Source organism: Pelodiscus sinensis, chromosome 5 (assembly GCF_049634645.1).
Source record: "Pelodiscus sinensis isolate JC-2024 chromosome 5, ASM4963464v1, whole genome shotgun sequence".
Classification (NCBI taxonomy): domain Eukaryota; kingdom Metazoa; phylum Chordata; order Testudines; family Trionychidae; genus Pelodiscus; species Pelodiscus sinensis.
In genome coordinates, this window is record NC_134715.1 from 108028964 (window position 1) to 108054166 (window position 25203).

Here is a 25203-nt window from a genome sequence, read left to right on the forward strand (position 1 = left end):
AATGAAATTGATGTAAATGTGAAGACAAAATGCTGGTGAATCAGATGAATGCCAGTATATTGTGCAAGCAGGCTGAGAGCTTTCTGAAATGTTTTGGTGGTCTGAGTATGGTCCCTGGGTAATAGGTTGGGCACCTGCTCTACATATACCAGTGGTTTCCAGATTTTTGTATTGGTAACCCTTTCCCACAGTAAGTGTCTGAGTATGACCTTCCCTTATAAATTAATTAATTTAAGTTAATTTAATCTATGTTGATTAAGTGAATTTTATAGAAGCTTGGGACTATCAGCCCCATGTAGGTGACAAATTATAACACCCCTGTAACCAACCTGCAATTCCCCTATGGGATCATGATCCCGTGCCCAGTTTGAGAACTTCTGTCAGACAATGTGACAGGGTGCATTTGCCCCACACTGGATAAGACAGGGTTAATCTTGCAATTAAGGTTGAGAAAGCCCCACCTCTTCTGTCTTACTGGGTATGATCCAGATGCACACATATTAAAGAGAATGGCTTAGCTCAGTTGGGGCAGACAGCCAGAGGGAAAAGATGTGCACTGCCTGCTCCAGGGAAGTTACCACAGAACCCAGGATGGAGATGCCAAAACCCAAACTGAATGCAGGATGCTTCCAGAGGACTTATGGAGTTGGGTGGCAGTGAAGAGTGGGCAGTCCACTGACCAGGGAGGAGAGATGGAGGCCTGCACTACAGATGTGTGGATGGCACCAGGAAATAGCCTGGGGAAGGCGACAACTAATCTGGAGAATCAGCATGTTTTGTTAGGAACTTTTCCCCTTTGATTCAGTAGCTGGAGGTACAGCAACTAGCAGGACTCTGAGATATTGTTTGGTGGAGAGGAAGGGCTTGGCCCCTGCTGCCAAGGGGATGTAACCCCGTCCCCTGTCTCCTGCCTCCAGCCATTGAGTCACACTGCTATATGAACCAGAGTAAATGTATTGATTCTGGCTATTGGACCACACTGCCCTGTGAATGGGGAATGAATTTACTGACTTTGTCCATTGGGCTGCACTGCCCTGCATTTTACTGACTGGCTATTAGGCCCTACTGCTGCACTACTGAACCTATGGAAGGGACTGGGGAGAACAAAGCACGGAAGCATGGAATTGTATGTGCACTCCACAAGGGAGATGGGTCCACTTGCTCTGTACTAGGTGTGGTGTTCCCCAGCCTTGTCACAGACAGACTCAGGGTGCAAGGGGAAACAGAGGCACAGGGAGGAGATATGACTTGCCCAAGTTCACAGAGTGGTAAGTGGCAGAGCTGGGAACAGAAACCTGTAAATCTAGAAACCAAAAATTGAAAAAATGAAAGTTTTAGTTTGCAAAAATTGAAACAAAATGTCATTTTAAGTCAAAGGTAAGGAAGTTCTTCTATTTGCTTTTTTAATAATCCATTGGAAAATTCAAAGTGTTTTGACCATGAAGGAGATGGGGTTTGCAATGAGCTCCATTGTGTAATTTCATTGCATGGTTCTAAATAGCTGCTGTAAAAGCTTCACTCTGCATTTCAATCATGGCTAAGCAATCTTATATGTATCACTTGTAAACTGTTTTGGGGTCCTTTAAGGTGAACTGAGCAATATAAATATAGTGAATCATTTTCATATTTGGGTGGAGAATATTGTGGACCTTCAGCTTCATCTCTTTCTTAGTGTACATATTAGGCTTTGAGACTCAAAGACCTATTTTCACAGATGCAATAGCCTTTCCTCTTGTGGTAGAACTGGGAAAATCTTCCAGGTATTTAAATTAATTTTTTATCTGAGAAAAGAGACAGTCAAAAAGCTAAATTTTACCAGTCTCTTTTAGGTGCAAAAGGTCCCACAGACCTCTGCATAAACTATTTTCCCTTTGTCAGCATATCAGAAGGTAAATGCTGAGAGCTAAATCTTGGAACTGCTTGTCTGTGGAACTTTATGGAATGCCTGTCAGATGTTCTGATTCATTTTTAGGAGTCTGAAGTATCACAGCTATAAAAGATTTAAAAGTTCAGAACAGATCTATCCACTCCATTCAAAGCACTGCATCCATTTCTTAACAGTTTACCTGCCCTTCACATGCCCTCTGAGCTCAAAACTGGAATTGGCATGTTAACAATGAGCAATGCATCAGCATTATGCTAATCTTCTCCTGTATTCACCCCCACCCGACACCCTATGCCTTTCTGCAGAAGTTCTTTGATGGTATACTGTTCTTAAAGAATGCAGACAGGTTAAAAGTGAGGTAGAGGCATCTGAAAGTAGCAAGGAACAGCAAACAGATTGTATCTCACACACAGACACATATTTACAAACTAGCCAATTAGCCCAACATAAAACAGGATTTTCAGGTCTCTCCTCCACGTTGGTCTTCTCTCCTGAACCTCCGGTCTCTTGCTCTGTCTGTCTGTCTCTCCTCCTGCTGCCTCCCCCCACTCAGCTCTCCTCTGCCTCCTGCCGCTCTCTCTGTCTCTCTCTTTCTCCTCTCCTCCCCCTCCTGCCTCTCACTTGGCGGACCGCGGAGCCCAAATGCCGTTTGGGCTCCGCGCTCCCCGTGCTGCATGGGGAGTGCGGAATCCAAACGGTCGTTTGCGCCACTTGCTCCCACGCGGCAGCCCGGCAGAATGGCGCAGAAATCAGTCAAGGGAGGGCGGGGTGGTGATATTCATGTCCAAGGAGCGGGGCCTGGAGCTGCTGTCACGCTACACGTCGCCACTCCGCCCCCCTTCACCTCCCGCCATGGCGCTTGGTTGACTTCTGTGCCGCTCTGCTGGGCCGCCGCAGGGGAGCAAGCAGCGCAAGTGGCCGTTTGGGCTCCCCCATGGTGGCCCGGCTGAGCAGCGCAGAAGTTAGCCAACTGCCACAGCAGGAGGCGAAGGGGGCCACGAATAGAGGTGGGATGGTGATGTACACGGCCGAGTCATGCTCTCTGGCCTTGTACATCACCACCCCACCCCTCTTTGCGTCCCGCCATGGTGCTTGGCTGACTTCTGCACCATTCAGCCGGGCCGCTGTGGGGGAGCAAGCAGCACAAGTAGCCATTTGTGCCCCCCGCTCCCCATGCAGCGGTGCTGCATGGGGAGTGAGGGGCCCAAACGGCAGCTTGCGCCTCTTGCTCCCACGCGGTGGCCCAGCTGAGAGGCGCAGAAGTCAGCCGAGTGCCACGACAGGAAGCGAAGGACGTGACTCAGGCAACAGCGCCACCCAGAGGGAACAGCCAGGGAGGCAAAGCACCGCCCAGAAGGTCAGCCAGCATTTCAGCGTTACAGAGTCACAGACATTGGGCTACTATATATATGATGCAAAATACTCCTGCTTGGGGTAGTGCAGGTTTCTTGTAATCCTTTTAACCATTGTTTCTCTCATTGCAACTCCATGATTGTATGAGTAGCCACAAGTATGGTCAGGTGACCCTAGTCTTAAAAGTGCTATTTCTGTTGTTTTCAGGCTTTTCATTTGAGACTCTGAAAGGATTTCAAATGCAGATTCAGTCCCCCTTAGAAATCTATTATCTGCATATATTGTTGAATTCTGTTCAATTTTCAGACTAAGTCTTTTGCAGACCCCTTAAACATAGTCTTCAGGCCCCAAGGTCCACAGGTAACAGGTTTAGAATCACTGTCCATTTTATGACAACAAGGCTGTGGGCCAAGTTAGTTTTCCTTTCATGGTGCAGACATCTGTCCCGCTTGCAAGACTGCAGGATGTAAATTTGATCCCTTTACTTATCTTTAGAGCTGTTATGGATTCTTCATAAGAAATAATGAAAGTCAATTAGTGCTAGAAATCGGTTAAAAAGGATGCACACAAATAATTAGCAGGCCCCCTTAGCCTTTTGCACAAGAGCTGTCTTTTATTTAGTGTGAAAGTTGCTGTAATTTCTGGCAGTCACTCCGGTGATGTTGAGTGCCTGTATATTTCTGTTCTCTATTCACTTTGTGGGAGATGTTTTGGAATGTGAGCCTCCCTAATGACAACCCCTTTGAACCAGTCTTGTCAAGTTTACTTTTTTAATAGCGGAGAAGTAATCTTGCTGCTTTCAATGGCAGCAACTCTCTAGGCAACTGCTGAATTCATAACGATACAGATGGTGCCTGCCATTTCTTTTTTCAGCACCACACTGCACTACTAGTCTGACATGTGGTACTTGTTTTATACCATAATGCGGCAGCTGGAGACACTTTTCTTGGAGGTAAAAGCAGTGTTGCTTTCGTTTTTTTCTTAGCAGCATTGAATTTTTATCCACCTGCAGGCAAGATTTATTTTTCCTTCTAAGGTGGTGGAGCTCATAATCATGATCTGATTTGAATTTTTTGGCATGGTGCCATTCCCTCTCTGACACTATAAACTGGCATGGCTAAGCAGCCTTCCCGTGATAAACAGCAAATAGTACAAACAGGCACCTAGATAGCCCTGGACAGACTGCAGAGAAGCCATGTAAAATGTTTAAACAGAAATATCACCCTTTGGATTGTGCGTCTGTCCAGTGATGTGGCTAATATTTAATTATACCAAATTAAACCAAAATAGTCCTAGCTACTAAAATAAATAAATTAAACTTAATGCTTCTGAGCAGAATGCATTTTGTCCTTGTCTAATCTTTCCTGACAATCTCTGATGTGCTGTTGACTGCAGCTGGAAAATAGACTGAAGCAAGAGACTCATGTGACTGAAGTCCAAAGTGCAAGCATGTAATAATTATAAAGAAAATTCTAGTTTCTTAATCTCTTACACACAATCCCACTGTAATTTCTTGGTCGGAGGTTGTTTGAGTCTCTGGATGTTGCTGCAGTGTGTTTTTCAATAGTTATTATAACAATGTGATAGCATAAGCCAGCTTTTTATGTTTAAGTTCCTATTTGTTGGAAATTTTCGAGGTAGTCTGGCACTAATGAATGGAACGAGAAAACAAAACATGACACAGAATAAAACTCGTAATAGAAATACCAGTCCTCATTCTCAGTGATGTACATGTGTTCTCATCAGGTTACATGATGATCTCCAACAAAGACAGGGCCAGATTCTGATCTTAATTGTATTGTATGGAGCTGGACTGACTCCTTTGTCTTAGAATTACATTCCATAAGATCTGAAATCAGCACTTCAGGCCATGACTTTTAATATGTGGAAAGGATTTCATATTTAGCACATCATAATAATGTTCCTTTGGAGCTCAGAATTCAGAACAGCACCGAATTCTGGGATATATTTCCTCCGGGGTATGGCTGTGAGTAGACCCTGAGCAGTGACAGTGGGTCTCAGCACAGAGCTTAAGAAATACTGCTCTTACTTGCAGCCCAATCAGCATGAAGCTGTGGTCCATGTGATATTCTCAAAGCCATACAGGAATAGGTTGAACCTCTCTCATCCAGCACCGTTGGGACCTGATTGGTGCTGAACCAAAGAATTTGCCGAACCCTGGGAGGTCAATATTGTCTTGCAGCAATACCAACACTTCCACTGCTTACTGGGCTCTCAGAAGACATTTGGGGTAAATTAGAGCAAAATAACAGCACTGAACACCTAGAGCCAGGACTGGAAGCTGAAAAGAACATTTATGAGTACGGGAAACTTGGCCACACCCATGGTAAGTGGACATCTGACTAACTAAAATCATGTCAAACTATGGATGTTGCCAGACCAGAGAATAGAGTGCTGGATTAGAGAGGTTCAACCTAGGGTATGTATGTGGCCCACATAATACACAAAGAGCTGTATATGAGGCCCAAAATGGTATGCAGGTTGAGAATCACTGATCTAGAAGACCCTTCCAGCAACTGCCTTAACCCACACCAGTGGCACTCCTTCCTGAAAGTTTCATAACTTGTCAGATTTGAGCAATATGCATCTTAACATAGATTTGTTCTTGGAGCAATTAAAAAACATGTTCACCAATAGTTGTCTTCAGTACATGTGCATTGGAATATTTCAAAAGCCTGTTACTTAACTACATATACGAGTACAGAACTTAGTTGAAGTCTTCAGGAAAGGAGTGGGTGATCACATTAGCCTGTTAGTGCTAGATCAGATAATTTTCTTTGTTTTTGTTGCATAAATAGAAAAAAGCAAACACACAGATCTTTGTTGTCAAATCAGATTCAGACTCCAAAATGGATTCCAAGTCCTGCTCACATCTCAGCTTGAAAGGTTATGCTTTTATCCCTATGTATAAAGTGAGTGCAGTCAGCAAAATAGCACGTTTTATCAGTTCTCTGTGAAAGCCCAGTGTGGTGGCTGCTTGTACGTGGAGGTGCAGGAGGTAGAAAGGTGCATTTCTCTGCTTGGTCATATGCTTTGTCTGAATGTAAGCTACATGATCATTCTAGCACTACTCACTGCCACAGAGTGACTTTTGTGTGAGCTCAAATCAGAAATAATGGTTAAGGAGAATTTCCAAAAAACCAACCATTGCTTATTTGTCCCATTCCCATACTACTTTCAGAATTCAGATGAACAAGTTTATAGAATTATAGACAAGGGTAACAGGTCGTTTCCATCTAGCATTTAACAACTGGACAGGCATGTTACACTGAGTTGGATTTTTTTTTACCGTTCTCTGAAGCACCATGCTTCAGCTGCTGTCAGAGAAAGGGTCACTGTAAGACTTGATGGACCATTGATGTGATATGAGATAGCAAATCTGCACTTCTCAGCTTCCTCCTCTTTTTTGCTGGAAAAGGAGAATAACGAGGGTGACTGAGAGAGAAACAACTGAGGAATCCCTGTGAAATTAAGAAAAGGGGAGGTCAAAAGAGCAGAAAAATGGGGGGAAATAAAATGCAGGGAGCAGACAAAACCCCCTCTTCTATCCTTGTATTTCCTGTGTAAGAGATAGGGAGTGCAATAGGGTAGGGACAGGGTCACGTAAGTGGAGTCAGAATAAGTTATTTTTATACTGGGGGCTCAATTTTAGCACCCTTAATTTGTGTAGTGCCTTATTCCACACAGTTCTAGAGATTTCAATGGGACTTCTTCTAGAGTACGGTACCATTCAATGGGAGCAAAGGCAGCAGGAGCTAACCTAAAAGTACATAATGGGCAAGTGCAAAAGTAAGGACTCCACAGGATGTTATGTAGTGTGTCTGTGTGCACACGTACATGCATATAAAATGGCAGCGACCTCTGAACTTATAAGGACAGTATACACCAAATAGGTCTTACATTTTACAGGCTTTTTTACTGTGAGCAGACTTGGGAATACACATATTTGAGGTCAGTAAGTATAGCTTCCAGACAGATTTGGAAGCCTTTATCTCACATTTTTACCAGGCTCCCAGAGTGGCAAAATTAAAGGGCTACAGGCCTTAGTGAAGCTGAAATACTGATCCAATGGAATGTTAATAAGCAAAGTCAGAATATTGTTCAAATCAAGAAACATCATTTGCTGTCGGGAAATATAAGACGGAGTCTATGTCAGCTACTATTAGACTATACCCATTTGTATAAGAAATGTGATTTGTGGGGAAAAAAAGCACTCATGTCTGTAGTTTAAAACTAGTGATGTGATTAGGTTAATGCTTCATCTACCAATGGTCAAATGTGCTTTTTGAAAAAAGGTTAGGTCCTCTGAAAATCTTGGTCATTAGTTTCAAAATCCATTATAGCAACCAACATTCCCTTACCATAGCCAAGATATTTTTAAAGCTTGCTATTCTTTTAACTCTTTAATTAGTGTTAGTTGTCTTTTAAATTTTTCAATCCTTTCACTTAGATTCTTATCTCTCCATGTAGTTTAGTCCTGTTGTTGTGACTTCAGGCTAGCTATTCAGCACTTGGAGGCCATGCTTTATCTTCATAAATTGTGTATATATATATAATTTTATTCTGATGTATTATTTGTTGAGCACCAATCCTGTGCTGAGCATTGTATAAGAAGAAAATGGAAAAGTTTGTGCCCGAAGAAAGCTAAATGGATCGACAACATGGAAGATCCACAAGATCGTAATAGCATAGTTTAGTTACATATATATGTCTGAGTTAATGTTTTTCCTATATGTGATTATTTAATGTTGCTGTAGGGCTGAATTAATGAGCTACCTGTATATAACTATTTAATAATGTTGGGTGGTATTATTGAGTTACATTAGGTTTAATAAATTTTAGAGCATGTAGATCTTTCTGAGCAAGTGTCTTTTATGATATGTAATCTAGAAGACTTACCCAGATTGCTCAGTCCTTCAATGCAGTGGGCTAGTGATGTGGGAGGTGCAAAGGTCAGAGCAGGGCTTTGGGATTCTTAGTGAGCAGGAGGTTGGGGATCTGGGTGGTGCAGGAGTCAGGGTGGTGGTAGAGGAGAAGCTCAGGGCAAAGAGCTTGGAATATGGTGCTTGAGGAGGGCCTCAGAGCAGCAAGTCCGATCCAGCATGGCTTTCTCTCCACTCTGCATGGCAGGGGCTTTCTTTCTCCCACCATTGTACTTGGCTGGCAGGTTCTTCCTCCCCACTGCCAGGACCTTCTTTCTTCCCCACTATTTTACTGACTGGCAGGGAACTTCTTTCTCCCACCCCATTCTCCCTGGCCAGCAGGGGCCTTTTCTCTCCCCTATCCCTTCCCCCCACTCAGCTCCTCTGGCCAGCAGAGGCCCTCGCCCTTCCCTACCCCCAGCTTCCCCACTCAGCCCAATGGTCAATTATATTATAGTTTTTTCTGGACTCGCTTCCCTCAATGGCTACTCTCAGTATTGCATTTCTCTTCTCTGTGCCCCCTTACTTTCCATGTTAAAGAAAACATTCCCGTTCCCGGCACTTCTCATTTTCCAGACACAACCAAACCCTGACTTTACTTTAAGTTATGATAAGAGGAAGCTGTATACCAAATCTGGTGGTCCTAGCTCTTACCTTTTTTTAGAAGGAGTTCTGGAGCAAACAGAATCACGGATAGACAGATGCACATTTCTAAAATAGAGAGATAAATACAATATTGTTTAATTTTTATGCATTTCTGTTTTTTTCTCATCACTAAAATGGAATTTTTGAATCTTGTAAAACAGTGAGAGTCTTCTGAAGGGATGTGAACAAGTTGAGGATGCATGGCTGGCTTACAGGAATAGAATGCCTTCCACTGGTTTATTGACTTCAGAGGGAGTAAAGTTACGCCTTTAAAAGTAAATGTTTTAAGAATTTCACTTTCATTTTTTTTCCTGCACTTAAAAATGAGTAACTATATTGTTCAAGCTTTAACAAATTACTAGAAGTGCAACCTTTCCAGTTGCTGGTAACGGGACATAGAAGGCCCCATTCCTGCCTCATGCCTTCCCTCCAAGTCCCCATTCCTTCTCAGCCTCTTCCCACCTCCATCACTCATTCCTCTTCCCCCTTCTCCATGCTCACTGCATCATCTTAAGGAGCCTGCCCACAGATAGAAGGTGGCCCTGACTGATCAGGGGCTGCGGATTAATGATCCAGCACCTCCCCTCTGCCCTATGGTGACCAGACTTTTGGTTCTGGTACCATTTTAGGATTGCAAAGCCCCTGTCTGACCAGACTTTCAGGTAAAAAACTGGGCACCTGGCAACCCTTAATGACAGTGGGACACAGAAGCCAAAAACCTGTGGGTATGTCTACACTACCTTCCTAGTTCGAACTAGGAGGGTAATGTAGGCATACTGCACTTGCAAATGAAGCCCGGGATTTGAATTTCCCGGGCTTCATTTGCATAAGCGGGGAGCCGCCATTTTTAAAACCCCGCTGCTTCGAACCCCGTGCAGCGTGGCTACACGGGGCTCGAACTAGGTAGTTCGGACTAGGCTTCCTATTCCAAACTACCGGTATACCTCGTTCCATGTTCAGAATAGGAAGCCTAGTCCGAACTACCTAGTTCGAGCCCCGTGTAGCCGCGCTGCACGGGGTTCGAACCAGCAGGGTTTTAAAAATGGCGACTCCCCGCTTATGCAAATGAAGCCCGGGAAATTCAAATCCCGGGCTTCATTTGCAAGTGCAGTATGCCTACATTACCCCCCTAGTTCGAACTAGCGGGGTAGTGTAGACATACCCAGACTATCTGGGAAAAACCAGTGGCTACCTTACATCTGACATCAGCTGTGTTCTCTCCTCCATAAATTAAGCAAATGTAAACCTGTGAGCCGGAACATCAATCAAAGGAGTTTTCCATTAGAAAAAGGTGCAACTACATGGCCTTCAGGTAAGTTTGTTGTCTGCTAGTCTGTGTGTGTTGTGTGTTTGCTGGCTTGCTTGTTACACATCTGCTTGACCAAAGTTTTTAATGTGGTCTGTTTTGAGGCTGTGTGTTAAGCCAATTGGCCTGTTATGCTAGGCTAGGCTAGGCTGAGATCTTACTGAAGAGACTGTAAACTTCTATGCTTCCATTCCTAAACCCTTTAGAATCCTTTGACAAGATGGTGTACTCACTCAGGAAGAATGGGGGTTTAAAAAACCAGCTCCTAAACCAGCAGAGGAAGTAACAAAGAGAAGCAGCAAGCAGGAGAATTCTGTAAAGCAGTTTAGAGAGGTCAGAGTCAGATACACCTAGCTAACAAACTCTCAGCTTTGGCCAATAACCCGAAAGAATAAACAAACACAAATCATTCAAGAGTAAAAATAATGCAGGCATAAGTTCAGCAGAAGAGTTTATTACTTCAAAGTAGGAATAAGATCCTCCGGAAAAGGGTGCTTTTTCCGGAAAATCGGGGCCAGTGTAGATGCTCTTTTCCGGCTTTTCTAAAAGCCGGAAAAAAGCGGCGGACATTTTTATTTAAATGCCACGGGGGATATTTAAATCCCCCGCGCATTTCCCTATTGCGATTTCAAAATTACCATGCCCCTTCCGGAAAAGGGGCCAATGTAGACAAGCCCGTCCAGTCCCCTGGCCTCACAGGAGGATCCAATACCATCTAGACCATCCCTGATGTCTATCTAACCTGCTTTTAAATATCTTCAGTGATGGAGATTCCACAAACCCCTTGCCCCCAAGTCAATGTATTCCAGTGTTTAATCACCCTGACAGGAAGTTTTTCCTAATGTCCAACCTAAACCTCCCTTGCTGCAATTTAGGCCCATTGCTTCTTGTCCTATCCTCAGAGGCCAAGGAGAACAATTTTTCTCCCTCCTCCTTATAACACCCTTTTAGATACTTGAAAACTGCTATAATTTCCCCTCTCAGTCTTCTCTTTTCTAAACTAAACAAGCCCAGTTCTTTCAGTCCTCCCTCATCGCCCATGTTTTCTAGACCTTTAATAATTTTTGTTGCTCTTTTCTGGACCTTCTCCAATTTCTCCACATCTTTCTTGACATGTGGTGCCCAGAACTGGACACAATACTCCCACTGAGGCCTAATCAGGGCAGAGTTGAGCGGAAGAATGACTTCTCATGTCTTGCTCATAACACTCCTATTAATGCATCCCAGAATCATGTTTGCTCATCCCTTCTCTTCGCCCCACTCACAGTAGCTGCCCTTGGCAAGGGCAGACTCAGAGTTCAGAGATGCATCCACAGAGTTTACCTCCCCTCCTGCTCACTGATCTCTGCAACTTGCTGGCCACTCATTATGGTTCTCCACCACCAACCTGCTGACCACTTGTGCTGCTGCTGCTCTGCTGGCCATTCATCGCCTCTCTCTGCTGCCACCCTGCTGGCTGCTCATCACATCATCCACTTCTTGGCTGTCTCAAATGCTCCCAGTGATTTCAACTCTTAGCAAGCAGGGTAGGAGAAACACACTCCAACACAATTAACATAAGAAAAAAGGCACCTAGGATGCCTATTTAGCTCTGTTCTTCAAATAGGTCAAACCAATCCAGGCAGAGAAAGCCATTTAGCCTCCTGACCAGAATAACCTTCCTTTACCTCTCATAGGGCTCTGAGCCCCTGCATTTGAGAGATTCTTTCTGCTAACTGTGAGCTCTTTCATTTAGAACAATTTAGCACAGTCCTACTTTTCTGTATTCCCGCAAAATTACAAACACTGGTAACCATATTTTAACTACCCCTGCATTTAATACAAACATAGCTGGTGTTGGGTTACAAATTAAGTTGACTACAATGGGCAAAATACCACTCTATCTGCTGAATATCTAACACATCTCAGAAAAGCTGGAGCAAACTAAATTTACATAGAAAATTGTATGGGTTTCGCCCCCATTCCAGCTAGATCCTTTAGATCCCTCTTACATCTATTAGAATTCTTTGATGAGTCAACAATCGTGAAGACAAGGGAGATTCAGTGGATACATACTCAGACTTTCGGCAAGCCTTTCATAAGGTTCCTTGCCGAAGGCTCTTTAGCAAAGTAAGCTAGCGTTATATGAGTGGCGGTCCTCTCATGGGTCTGTGACTGGATAAAAGATAGGAAACAAAGGGTAGGATTAAATGGACAGTTTCACAATGGAGAATGATAAATAATAGAGTCCTCCAAGGATCTGTACTGGGAGCTGTACTTTTCAACATATTCATAAATGATCTGGATGGTGCAAAATTACTCATAATTAAATCCAAATCGACAAGAGTCAGGGCACGTCTTAACTATGGGGTTTTTTTGAAAGAAGATCTTTTGAAAGTGAAAGTAGTCTGGATGTGGTTTTTTTGGGGAAAAAAACCTTTCAAAAAAACTGCATAAACCACCTTTTTATAAGGAAGAGTGATTTTTTTCGAAAAAGACTTTTTTTCCTGAAAAAAACCCCCGTATCCAGACTAATTTCACTTTTTAAAGATCCTCTTTTAAAAGTGAAATTGGAAGAAGATATGCAAATTCCATAGGAAATTCTATGTAGTCTAGACAGTCTTAGAAATGGAGCTCATACAACTGGGTAATAGAGCAAAAAATGGCAGATTAACTTTAATGTTGATAAATCCAAGGTAATGAACATTGGAGAAAAAATAATCCCAACTATACATATAAAATGAGTTTAAATTAGTTGTTACCATTCAAGACAAAGATCTCAGAGTCATTATAGCTAGTTCTCTGAAAGCATCTGCTCAGTGTGAAGTAGCAGTCAAAAAAGCTACCAATATTAGGAACTACTAGGAAAGGGATGGCTAATAAGATAGAAGAAATGAAAAAGCTACTATATAAATCCATGTTATGCTCACACCTAGAATATGGCATGCAGTTCTTGTTTCCACACGTGAAAAAATATATTAGAATTGGAAAAAAAGGAGAAGGGCAACGCATAACAATTAGGGGTTATGGAATGACTTCCATATGAGGATGCATTACAAGATTGGGACTGTTCAGTTTAGAAAAGAGATGACAAGGTAAAATATGACAGAACTCTATAAATCATGAATGGAAAAAGTGAACAGGGAAATGTTATTTACCCCTTTTCACAACACAAGAACCAGGGGTCATGCAATTAAATTAGTGGCCTGCAAGTTAAAAAAAAAAACACAAGGAAGTATTTTTTCACATAATGAGCAATCTTTTGTAAATGCCAAAAAGAATTGGCTAAGTTCATGGAGGACAGGTTCATCATGGGGTGTTGGCAAAGCTGGGCAGGGAACAATCACCCGATCTGTTATGACTCAACTTCTGACTGCTGAAAGCTGGGACTAGACAACTGGGGGTGGATTGCTTAATGACTGCCCTGTTCCTTCATTCCCTCTGAAGTATGCCTTGCTATCAACATCTGGAAAACGGGGAACTTGGCAAGATGAACAATAGTTCTGACCAACTAAGTTGCACTTATATAACAACAAATTTCTGAAGTTCCTTAATCTGCCTGCAAAAATCATAAAAGATGGTGATATAACTCCCACCTTTTACCTCCATGACATTGTTATATATTAGACCCTTAACAAGAGGTTAATTGTAGGTACTTACACATGGGAAAGTATAATCAGTGTTTCTCTTTGACAATCTTGGCAGTCTTCCTTTCATGAAAGAAAATAACCTTCCAGCTGGATATAAAAACGTCTTCTTGTGCTACTGAATAGAACAGGTTTAAAGAATGACTATCGTGTGATTCATATGATTTCAGTCTGTAGCTCAGTGTCAAATTTGGATGCTCTGGCAGTGTACACAATTCTTGTCATGGTGCTTACCAAGCTCATTGAGGCTATCGATTGGTTTGTGTCAAAGCTATTTTGCTTGGCAAGGTTGTGTACACCTGCCGTGTGTAATTTAAAGTCTGTGGTTTCTGTTATGGAATTCCTTCCTTCGCTAGCTCTGGGAATATTTTGTGCATTCTCCTTAAATTGTTTTTAAAATACATAGACCATCAAGTGGTTCATAAAATATAAAAACAGTTCATTGTGCTACAGCCCCAATAAGAAGATGTATATTAGTAAGGTAGCTGAAGAGAGTGTGTTGAAGGAGTCGGAGTGTTACTCTTTAAGACAGCTGTTAAATCACCTTCCCCATTAACTGGTGACATTTGAGTTAAACTAATGAGAAGTACGTCTGCTGCAATGTAGTGTACATTTATTCTTGGAGATTGGTTTTTCAACTTACACACTGTTTTACCAATACTCTTAGCAACCCTAACAACTGTATAATGATGCCATCCATTAAAGCCAAACTGTTGCAGAGAACCTTATTTGATCCAGTCTGAAACTTTTCTATTTCTGACCATCATTTTCTTTTCTCTTCCTCCCTTCTCCTCCTTGTCTTTCATTGGAAAAAGGTAAGCGAGACAAAAGAAAATGCATTCTCATCTTTTGATCCACTGGAGTATATATGCTATGTGAAGAAAAACAGACAAAATGCCGAAATAACGTTCTTGATAAAATGGATGTTTCCACACTCATATATTGCTACTGTCTTATTGCCATAAAAATCCCAAGTATTTTGGCATAAGCCTAATGCTGCTTGCACAAGAGGAGTGTTTAAAGTACAACCTTAAATCTCATCTTTGATACAATCTGTGCTTTAATGAAATTTGTTCCATCAGAGATGGCTGCAGGATTCTTTACTGCTGGGAGTACATATATGCTTGCTTTAGATATGCCTTATTTAGGTTTTTTTGCTATAAATCCTTTGTGGTACTCTAAGAGCACTACTCTGAGTTCTGATCTTTTGCATTAGTACAAACACATGTAGGCTCTGGATTTCCTTGACTGTTCTAGTAAACTGGATTGGTACATAGTCTGCACAATATGTTGCTTCTTTGACACAGATAATGCACTATTCTGTTTTGTAGCACAGGAGTTTCATTTCATTCAATGGGAAAATTGGATTTCCTCCTCTTGGTTACAGAGCTGTCTACAAGAGTTATTAGAGTGTTTCAAGACAGTGGAGTGGAACCAACAGAGCTGCAAAGATGGAAGTACGGGAATAAGCCAGTTTAACAGTGGGAGTTTTGGCCTGGACTCTCCTATTTTGAGGCAACCTGCAGAGAGAGGACATTAAGTGTATAGTAATAGGCTGTAGAATAAGGACCCTGGAATACCGGGCAGGGGGGATTCAGATCCTAATGTAAAAAGCTAAAAAATACAGTCTTCTAGTAACCACTGGTGTTCATTTAAACATGGTTTAGAGTACACAATCTCACTCATAAATAAAGCATTTTAAAATCATAGTCCTCTAGACCTAATTCCACCATCTAGTAACTTTGAAGCAAACATCAAGAAATAAAAGCTACATATGTGTCAATAAACATAAAAATCCAAAATGTTTTTCAATCACTGATTTTATTATGAACACAGCCTGCATGAGTTATCCATTTACATACATGAAACCTCCATGCAATGTTCTGGGTGCTGTACAAAACCAATAATTACTCAATAGGTCAGAAGGACTACAAGGAAAAAAGACCCAGAGGGGTAACCACGTTAGTCTGTATCTTTAAAAACAATGAGCAGTCCTGTGGCACCTTAGGGTATGTCTACACTACAAAGTTAATTCGAAATAACAGACGTTAGTTCGAATTAACTTTGATAGGCGCTACACGTACAAACGGCTAGTTCGAACTTAATTCGAACTAGTGGAGCGCTTAATTCGAACTAGGTAAACCTCATTCTACGAGGACTAACGCCTAGTTCGAATTAAGCAGTTCGAATTAAGGGCTGTGTGGCCACTTAATTCGAACTAGTGGGAGGCTAACCCTCCCCAGCTTTCCCTGGTGGCCACTCTGGGCACCACCAGGGAAACTCGGCACCCCCCCTCCCGGCCCCGGAGGCCTTAAAGGGGCACGGGCTGGCTACGGTGCCCGTGCCAGGTGCAAGCCTGCCAGCACCCAGCCAGCAGACCCTGCACCTGGCATGGCTCGAGCCACCCACCCGATGACCCCCAGTCCTCCCCCTCTTCCCGGGACAAGGCTGGCGGCTCCCAGGAGCTTGCCCGGGAACGCAAGAGGCGGGCACCTGCCTGGGCTAGTGCGGACATCATGGACCTCGTCCACGACCTCCGCACTAGGCACAGGAAAGTGGCCATCTAGGGCAGGAGAGCTGCCAGCCTGGCCACCCAGGAGCAGGTGTGCATGAAAATCAAGGTGGTCCACTGAGACCCCCGACCCTGAGCCCTGAGCTTATAATGGCCGTCCTGGGTCAGACCAAAGGTCCATCTAGCCCAGTAGCCTGTCTGTCAACAGCGGCCAACCCTAGGAACCCTGGAGGGGATGGACCAAAGACAGTGACCAAGCCATTTGTCTCATGCCATCCGTCTCCAGCCTTCCACAAACCTTGGCCAGGGACACCACTCCTACCCCCTGGCTAATACCACTCCATGGACCCAACCTCCATGACTTTATCTCACTTCTTATAAATTCTGTTCTAGTTGTAGCCTTCACAGCCTCCTGCAGCAAGGAGTTCCACAGGTTGACTCTTTGCTTTGTGAAGAACAACTTTCTGTTACTAGTTTGAAGCCTGCTACCCATTCCTTTCCTTTGGTGTCCTCTAGTCCTTCTTTATGGGAACTAATGAAGAACTTTTCTGTATGCACCCTCTCCACCCAGCTCCTGCTTTTAGAGACCTCTATCCTGTCCCCCCTCCGTCTCCTCTTTTCTAAGCTGAAAAGTCCCAGTCTCTTTAGCCTCTCTTCATATGGGACCTGTTCCCAACCCCTGATCATTTTAGTTGCCCTCCCCTCTCCCAGCCTCTCTCTTCCCCTCTCCCACCTCCTTTTCCCAGTCTCCCCCAGTTTTATTCAATAAAGACAGATTCAATTTTTGAACACAATTGTGCTTTATTTTGTACAACAAGAAGAGGGGCTAGGGAAGGGTAAGTGGAAGGAGGTGAGGGAGGAATGGGGCACGAGCCCCCAATGGGGAGGACTGGGCTGGCTCTGCGGGCTTTTGGGGTAAAAGCTCTCCTGCAGCCCCCCAATTGCTCCCTCTCTCCAGATGGCAGCCTGCGGCAAGCGCAGCCGGTCTGATGGCCGAGTGCTGTGATGTGCCCAGTGTGGGTAGTCCGGGCAATCCAAGCCAGGACTGCTTTGCAAGCGGGGCACCCCTGAGAACTGTCTGTCCGGGGTGGGGGTCGGGACCCTTTAAGCACAGCCCTCGGCTAGCCTGAGACAGCAGCTCCACACTCTAAGTCCTCCCCTGATGCCCTGCCGGCACTGCTTCTGGCCATCCTTAAGCCTGGTTCAGGGTCCACTTAATGTGGACATGCTAGTTCGAATTAGCAAAACGCTAATTCGAACTAGTTTTTTAGTCTGGATCCGTTAGTTCGAATTAGCTTAGTTTGAATTAACTAATTCGAACTAAGTTAGTTCGAATTAACGTTGTAGTGTAGACGTACCCCAAGTTATTATTCTTCTTTCCCAGGAAAAGCTTAGAAATATAGGTGAGTCTTGTAGCATATCACTGCTCTCTAGCAGAAAAATAATAGGGTCCTTATGACCAGCTTATTCCAGGAAGGAGACTGCTATTATTTATTATTTGTATTACTATGATATATAGGAGAACTTGATATAGATCAGGACTCCATTATGTTCGTGCCTCAGAATGATCTCAACTGTAGTAATACCACAGACCATGAAGGTGGTTTCTTTGGTAGATGAGACACAATGTCAAGACTGCATTACATTTAAAGTCATATCACTCTTTTAATCTACTCAGCTTTAACAAGTAACAAAAGTTTATATGGGCTTTGCTTCTCATTTGTGTCACTGCTCCATTCAAATAGCCTCAGGACCAGTATATTTTTCGGTAGATGTATCAAAGCCTAGATGTAGCTTGTTTAAATAAAAAAGCATATAGTCTTCTTTGAGAGATGCTCCTAATGTGTATTTCACTGTGGGCATGCAGGCACTTCATATACTTGAGAAGATGTTCTGCGCCTAAACACTTTTTCTTCTCTTGCTCCAAACTGAGAGTGTAGTCCAATTACTTCTCCAGTTTCTTTCTGGTACCCTTGATCTGAGATGGAAACTCTTCAATGTCTGCAATGTTAGTATGGTTCTTCTAAGTCTATCTGTAATTACCTGTAAATGGTTGTAATTAATTGTCTGAAACAGATTTATAATCAGTTCAGTGTAGTTTGTAGTAATACCAGAGCAAAATAGAAAAAAAAATCGATCTGGTGCAAACATCATCAGATTACTCCCAAAGGGTATGTCTACACTACCCCGCTAGTTCGAACTAGCGGGGTAATGTATGCATACCTCACTTGCTAATGAAGCCCGGGATTTGAATTTCCCGGGCTTCATTAGCATAAGCGGGGAGCCGCCATTTTTAAATCCCCGCTGCTTCGAACCCCGTGTAGCGCGGCTACACGGGGCTCGAACTAGGTAGTTCGGACTAGGGTCCTATTCCGAACTACCGTTACTCCTCGTGAAACGAGGTGTACCGGTAGTTCGGAATAGGCACCCTAGTCCGAACTACCTAGTTCGAGCCCCGTGTAGCCGCGCTACACGGGGTTCGAAGCAGCGGGGATTTAAAAATGGCGGCTCCCCGCTTATGCTAATGAAGCCCGGGAAATTCAAATCCCGGGCTTCATTAGCAAGTGCGGTATGCATACATTACCCTCCTAGTTCGAACTAGGAGGGTAGTGTAGACATACCCAAAGATGCCAGCACCCATGCCATGTGGGAATACTTTCTCTCCTCAAAGACTTCAGAACTATCCCTTAGCAGTGATATGCTACAAGACTCACCTGAGTAATTATTGGTTTTGTACAGCACCCAGAACATTGCATGGAGGTTTCATGTATGTAAATGGATAACTCATGCAGGCTGTGTTCATAATAAAATCAGTGATTGAAAAACATTTTGGATTTTTATGTTTATTGACACATATGTAGCCTTTATTTCTTGATGTTTGCTTCAAAGTGACTAGATGGAGGAATTAGCTCTAGTGGGTCCAGTTAGGGGCTATCAGTGTCTCTCACTCTGTGATGGTCAACTATTTAATCTTCAGTGAACCTGTTACAGTAAGTTTTCTAAACTGTTTTGTCAGAGACTTTCCTCTGACAGTGAAATCTACCCTAGTATGAGATCTCAAGCTAGTCTTATCAGCATTAACAAAAAAATCATTTTGAACCCTTAATCTCATGTTTCTTAGCTGGCCTATCAATGAAGGAATCCTTTCTGGTTGCTATCACCTCAGCCAGAAGAGTAGGGGAAATGGAACCCATATGGCTGGTTGTGGTGGGCTCCCCAGCCCCACCTTCTTCTCCCCTAGGCCTGGTCTCTTTCAATGCAGGCCACAGTGGCCTAGTCCAAGGTCAAATCAGGCCCTGAGGCCTAGTCCAGCAAAAATGCAGGCCCAGCAGCCTAGTCCACGCTCTGGGTGGATGGGGTAGGAGGGTCCGGGCCCTCCCTCTCTGCCGGACCCCAACCCAAGGCCCTATTAGTGGTGAGTGGTTCCCACCACTGGCTTGGCGGGGAGTTCTCCCCGAAACGCACCGAGCCCACGAGGGGATTCCCTGCCCCTTGTCCTGGGTTGCTTCCTACTCCCGCCCTGTGGCCGGTGGAGACCCCACCTGCAGACGCTGGGCTGGCGGCAGCCATGATGTTGGCAGGTCCGGCGTCTGGGGCAGCTGTGAAGGAGTTGTCTACCGCGGCAGGGCGGGCAGCCCCCCCGGGGTCAGCATTGCGGGCGCGCTCGACTCAAGGATGGTAGCAGCAACCGCAGCGGTCCCAGCTCTTGCTCTGGTGGCAGGTCCAGCTGTGGCTCTGGAGGTTGGGCAGGAGCTCCTCCCTCCCCAGAGGCCAACCCCAACTGAGCAGCCCAGCAGCCTTTTATACTGCCTTTTATACTGGGGTGGCACTGTGAGCATGCCCAGCAGGGCTGTTGGGGAGGGGCATATTCCACCCAATAGGCAGGCTCTCCGCCCCCCTGTTCAGTGCGGGGCAGGCCAGCCCCGTCACACTGATCCATAAAAATAAAATGTCCAAGATCATACCCTAAATTTATATCCAATATCGCATGAGACTACCATTTATTCAGACCATGCACTTACCAGTGAGGGAAGGAAACATCATTTTGGGAAGTCTATCAAGCCTTAGTATTCTATCTACAAATGACAAAATCCTTTAGAAGATCACCTACATTGTTGTATTATTTGTGGGAGGTCTGAAAGTAGAAACAATAACTTCTCAAAGAGATTCTCTATGCAGATTGGAACCACATATCTTAAAAAATTCTTCTTACATGTAAGTTACATTTTTTCCAGACCTCCACCCAATCTCTAAAAAGTCTGAAACCACATCCATTTATATTTAGGGAGCATTCAGCCGATGTTTAGAATAAGTAGTAAAGGGCACACTATACTAGAATGTAAGATCTAAAAGCAAGAATTAAGGAAACATTTTGTAAGTACGGTATTGTTCTAATATTGAAAAGAAGAGCTTTTTTTCTCTTCCATTAAAGACCCAGATACAATACATTACATGTGAGCTACTTCTTAAATCTAATAGAGCATATGAGACCAGGAATACAAGTGCAGAGAATGGCTTTTCAAGGATAGGAGCAGTGGGAAGCATTTCTAGGCTGTAAATACTATTCCTATTGCCCATTAGAACAAACTAAATGAGGAGTAAATGTGGAACTTCAGAAATCAATGCAAGAAGAGGATATGGAGCTCAGTGGACTGTGATATTAGAAGAGTACTTTATTTAAATAGCTCTGAAGTCAAAATCTTTTTTACCCTCATCCAGAGCAAAAAGGAATGTGCTATATGTTTTGTTGAGATGGCAAAATGTATTCTGAGCTTGCATGTTTGGAAATGTTTTCAAGTCTGTGTAGCTCTTGTATATTCTGTTTATAGGTTTCCCCCCCATATAATGTGATCACAGTCTCCTCTAGAACATGGAGAGTCTAATAAATTGCATATATCTCATAAATGGGAGGGGAAAAAAATCTATGTTAATGCGGTGTTATGGTTCCATATAGAAACACAAAAACTGAGAAATGGCACCTTAATGCTACTATTACAACACCTTTTTATTGTCAATAGAAGCACTTTTTCACAGATTGTACTATGTCAGAACTTTGTATGACCGTAAGTTCAGAAGAAGGGAGAGCTGCATGGGTTTTGGCTGGCCGTTTTACAGATACCTCCTAAGTTTAGGCATGGGGAGCCTGGTCAGCAGTTTGAATCATTCAAAAAACAAAACTTCCCTCCTCTAATAACAACAAACCTCAACATGCTAAGAAAGTTTACTTTTGGTATCCAATACCGAAAAATGATAAAAAAAATAAAGGATTTTAATCCCCCAAAAAGATTGTTTTTAGGTTGTAACCAAGCATGGAAAATTTCAGCCTGAAAGAGAATTTTTCAGTTTTGAAAGAGTGTCAGCTTCGGGGATTCGTTTCATTGTTTGAGCGGAGAGAATTCTACAAGCAGGCTGCAGATGCTAAAATATTAAACAATAGAATTTGGGACTTTTTGAACAAAATGCTTATTTATTTTTGGTCAGAATATGATAATTCATTGAATCTGGAATGGAATTTCTAGTTAACACTAACGAAAGAACCACCATGCTCCTAGAATAGCCAGTAGCCCAGAGACTGTGGCTTTCACCTGAGATATCTGGGTTTGAATCCCCATTTTAAATCAGGCAGAGCAGGAATTTGAATCTGAATTTCCAACATAGGTCATCACCCTAACCATCAGGAGCTATTATCTATTCTGGACATTCCGATCCCGGTCTTTCCTTTCTGGTGTTTTGTTACACACCTTGAAGGATCTCAATTCATTCTGATCTAGAATCAGAATATTTTTCACAGAGTAGCATAACCTTGTCCTACCCAGCTCTAATTCACATGCCGTTATGGCAGCAGGCCTCCTGTTCGCAGCCTACCTTAGTTATGAGCAGAGAGTTCTACATTACACATTCAGAAAGAACTATGTTTCTTTTGTAGCTTGTATTGTAGCCTCTGATAGCTTTGCTCCTATGTATCAGTACCAGTACTTTGGTGTTTTCTATGCATATTCTTGATCACCATCTCTAATTTTAATTAAAAGCCATCATGCTGATTCTTTGTACATCACTGCTATTTGCATCTTTGTAGATACAAACACAAATGAAATGGAGGCATAAAACATTGATTCCTATAGCCAAAGGCCTTGATGTTAGTCTGTACCCAGAATAGTTGAGACCTGGTTTAGCACATCTCTGAAATTCTCTGCATTACTCACATATATTCCATTACATATTAACTCAGTTTATGCTTGTTTTTCCCCCATCAGAGAATAAACATGTTACTTTCTAAGCATCAATTATGGTTTTACACGTTGGATCTACTCAGTAGTTACTTATTAAATGGATCTGTGGAATTACAGGAAATACTTGTGAGTACCTATATTTGTATCAAATATGTAAATCATTACTTTGTATTGATGAAAGGGATGGGGAGGGTGTCTAGATCAAAATATCTACTATGGATCAGGATTCATTCTGCTTCAGAAATCTCAGTCAAGTACGTGGGAATTTTTGGTATAGCTCAATAGCAGAATGAGACTAATTTTCTCTCTAGTTATTCCTTGGGCTTTAATTTTGTACAGGAGGCTTATTGGCAGCTTCTTTGGCATAGTAAGTAAAGTGGTGGCACTCCGGTAGCTAAGGACTTTATTCAGGTTCTAAAACATCATCTTCAGATTGCTCTGTGTGGGTATGTCTACACTACCCTCCTAGTTTGAACTAGCGGGGTAATGTAGGCATACCGCACTTGCAAATGAAGCCCGGGATTTGAATTTCCCGGGCTTCATTTGCATAAGCGGGGAGCCGCCATTTTTAAAACCCCGCTGGTTCGAACCCCGTGTAGCCGCGTTCCACGAGGTGTACCGGTAGTTTGGAATAGGAAGCCTAGTCCAAACTACCTAGTTCGAGCCCCGTGTAGCCACGCTGCACGGGGTTCGAACCAGCGGGGTTTTTAAAATGGCGGCTCCCCGCTTATGCAAATGAAGCCCGGGAAATTCAAATCCCGGGCTTCATTAGCAAGTGCGGTATGCCTACATTACCCCGCTAGTTCAAACTAGCGGGGTAGTGTAGACATACCGTGTGTGTGTGTGTGTGTGTGTGTGTGTGTGTGTGTGTGACAATAGTTGGCTTTCTTTTGGAAAAGTTCATCTCACAAGGACATAAAATTTTGCATCTAGGATATAAAGTGCAATTTCTCCCAGGCCATGTCTACACTACAAATGAGATCGAAGCAGCCACAGTCGATCTTCTATGGTTCAAATTAGTGGGTTTAGTGAAAGGGTGCTTCTATCAATGCTAGTAGTTCTGCTTCTACAAGGATTAAAGCAACTTGAAGGGAGAGTGTGCTCCCTTCGATTTCCTACAGTGTGTAGGGTGCCAAAATTTGATTTAAGATACTTTGACTTAAACTATGCAATTAAACGTAGCTGAAGTTGTGTATCTTAATTTGAACCTATCCTCTAGTGTAGACCAGGCCCCAAAGCAAAGTGCTCAAAGTAGCGAAGACTAGGAAGTAGGGAATTCTAAATAAAAATCAAATATTTCATCTCCCAGGATTTGAAATGCAACAGATTCTTTTTATTTTTGTCTTTTTGTTTTTCTCTCACTTTTTTTTCCTTTTCAAAATTAAGGCTACATCTAGACTGCACTCTAAAATTGAAAAAAGATATGCAATTTGCACTACGCAAATTGTGAATCTTTTTTTAATTTAATTTAGAAAGAGAATATGCTGAAATTTGGCACATCTACACGGCACTAAATTTCAAAATAAAGTGCTCTTTCAAGCCATCCCTTATTCCTTGTAGCATAAGGTTTACAGGGATGGTGAAAGAGAGCATCTGTTATTTTGAAAACATTTTCGAAATAGTGAATGTGTTCCTTGGACATGGCGTTGCTATTTCGGGATACTTCCGGTATCCCAAAATTGCAATGCAGTCTAGACATACCCTAAGAGCAATAAAATGGACGACCTTTATTCCCCCATACACACACACTTTGTCAATTTTTCTTTTTCTCAGTGTTTATTTTACTACTCTGAAACCTGTTGAAATTTCTGTAACTTTCCCAACAATGAGAAAAGTGAGATGGAGTGAAAACCAAACAAAAGCAAAAGAAGTATGGAGGGTGAAAAATCTGACAGCACTAGATCTCGTCCACCCTACTGCATTCTGTGGCACAAAGGAGTAAAAAAAAGGGGGGGGGGGAGGAGAGTAAGAAAAGGAATTCTCCCTACCCCCAAACTCTCAAAACTTTTACCTATGATGTACACACAGAATTTGGTTTCAGTGAAATCTTTTAATGGCAGATTCCAGTTTCAACATATAGCCATTGTTAATCAAAAACGAATTTCTGAATGAAAAATTGCTAACCCGGAAACAGTCGAGATATTACATTCAGAAAAGTGTGCCTGTTCATAGTTAAATAGCAGTATTGTTTCTGAATAATAAGCTGTTACTCAGCATGAGTAAGGTTGTAAGAATTTAGGGCCAGCTTTTAAAGGCTTTTAGGTACCTAAAGGTGCAGATGTGCATCTAGTAGAATTTTTAGAAGTTACACTTAACCTCACTAACCACCTAGCTGCATCTTTAGGTTTTTAAATGCCTTTTAAAAAACTGGTTCTTATCCCTTAGATTGTAAATCTCTTGGGACGGAAACTGTCTGTTATTCCATGTGTGTACAGCACTAAGCAACATAGGGTTATGGTATTGTTTGAGGATTGCAGATTTCAATGAAGATTGTATGTCTCTCGATCAGTTTCAGTGTGTGGAGGAAGTTGCTCTTTCAACATCCTTTTTTTTGGACCAGGCTATACATGCACTATGTGTATACACATGTCAGACACCTGGCAGGTTTTTTATTGTGTCAGCAGTAGAGCGCCACCTCTGTCATTCTAACATCTCAATTTTAGTGCATGTTTCCAGGAGAGCGTTCCTTAATTGATTGAGTTT

The 25203-nt window shown here is 42.8% G+C and overlaps 1 long non-coding RNA gene across 3 annotated transcripts in view; it reads left to right on the plus strand.

The window, feature by feature from the left end:
• LOC102463868 (uncharacterized) overlaps nt 1–25203 on the plus strand; it is a 45111-nt gene that overhangs the window by 1068 nt on the left and 18840 nt on the right. For all 3 annotated transcript variants that reach the window (XR_012904362.1, XR_012904361.1, XR_012904363.1), the window contains exons 2-4: nt 8988–9101; nt 10062–10138; nt 22525–22626. This is a non-coding gene — a long non-coding RNA (uncharacterized LOC102463868). The remainder of the gene's footprint in view (nt 1–8987; nt 9102–10061; nt 10139–22524; nt 22627–25203) is intronic.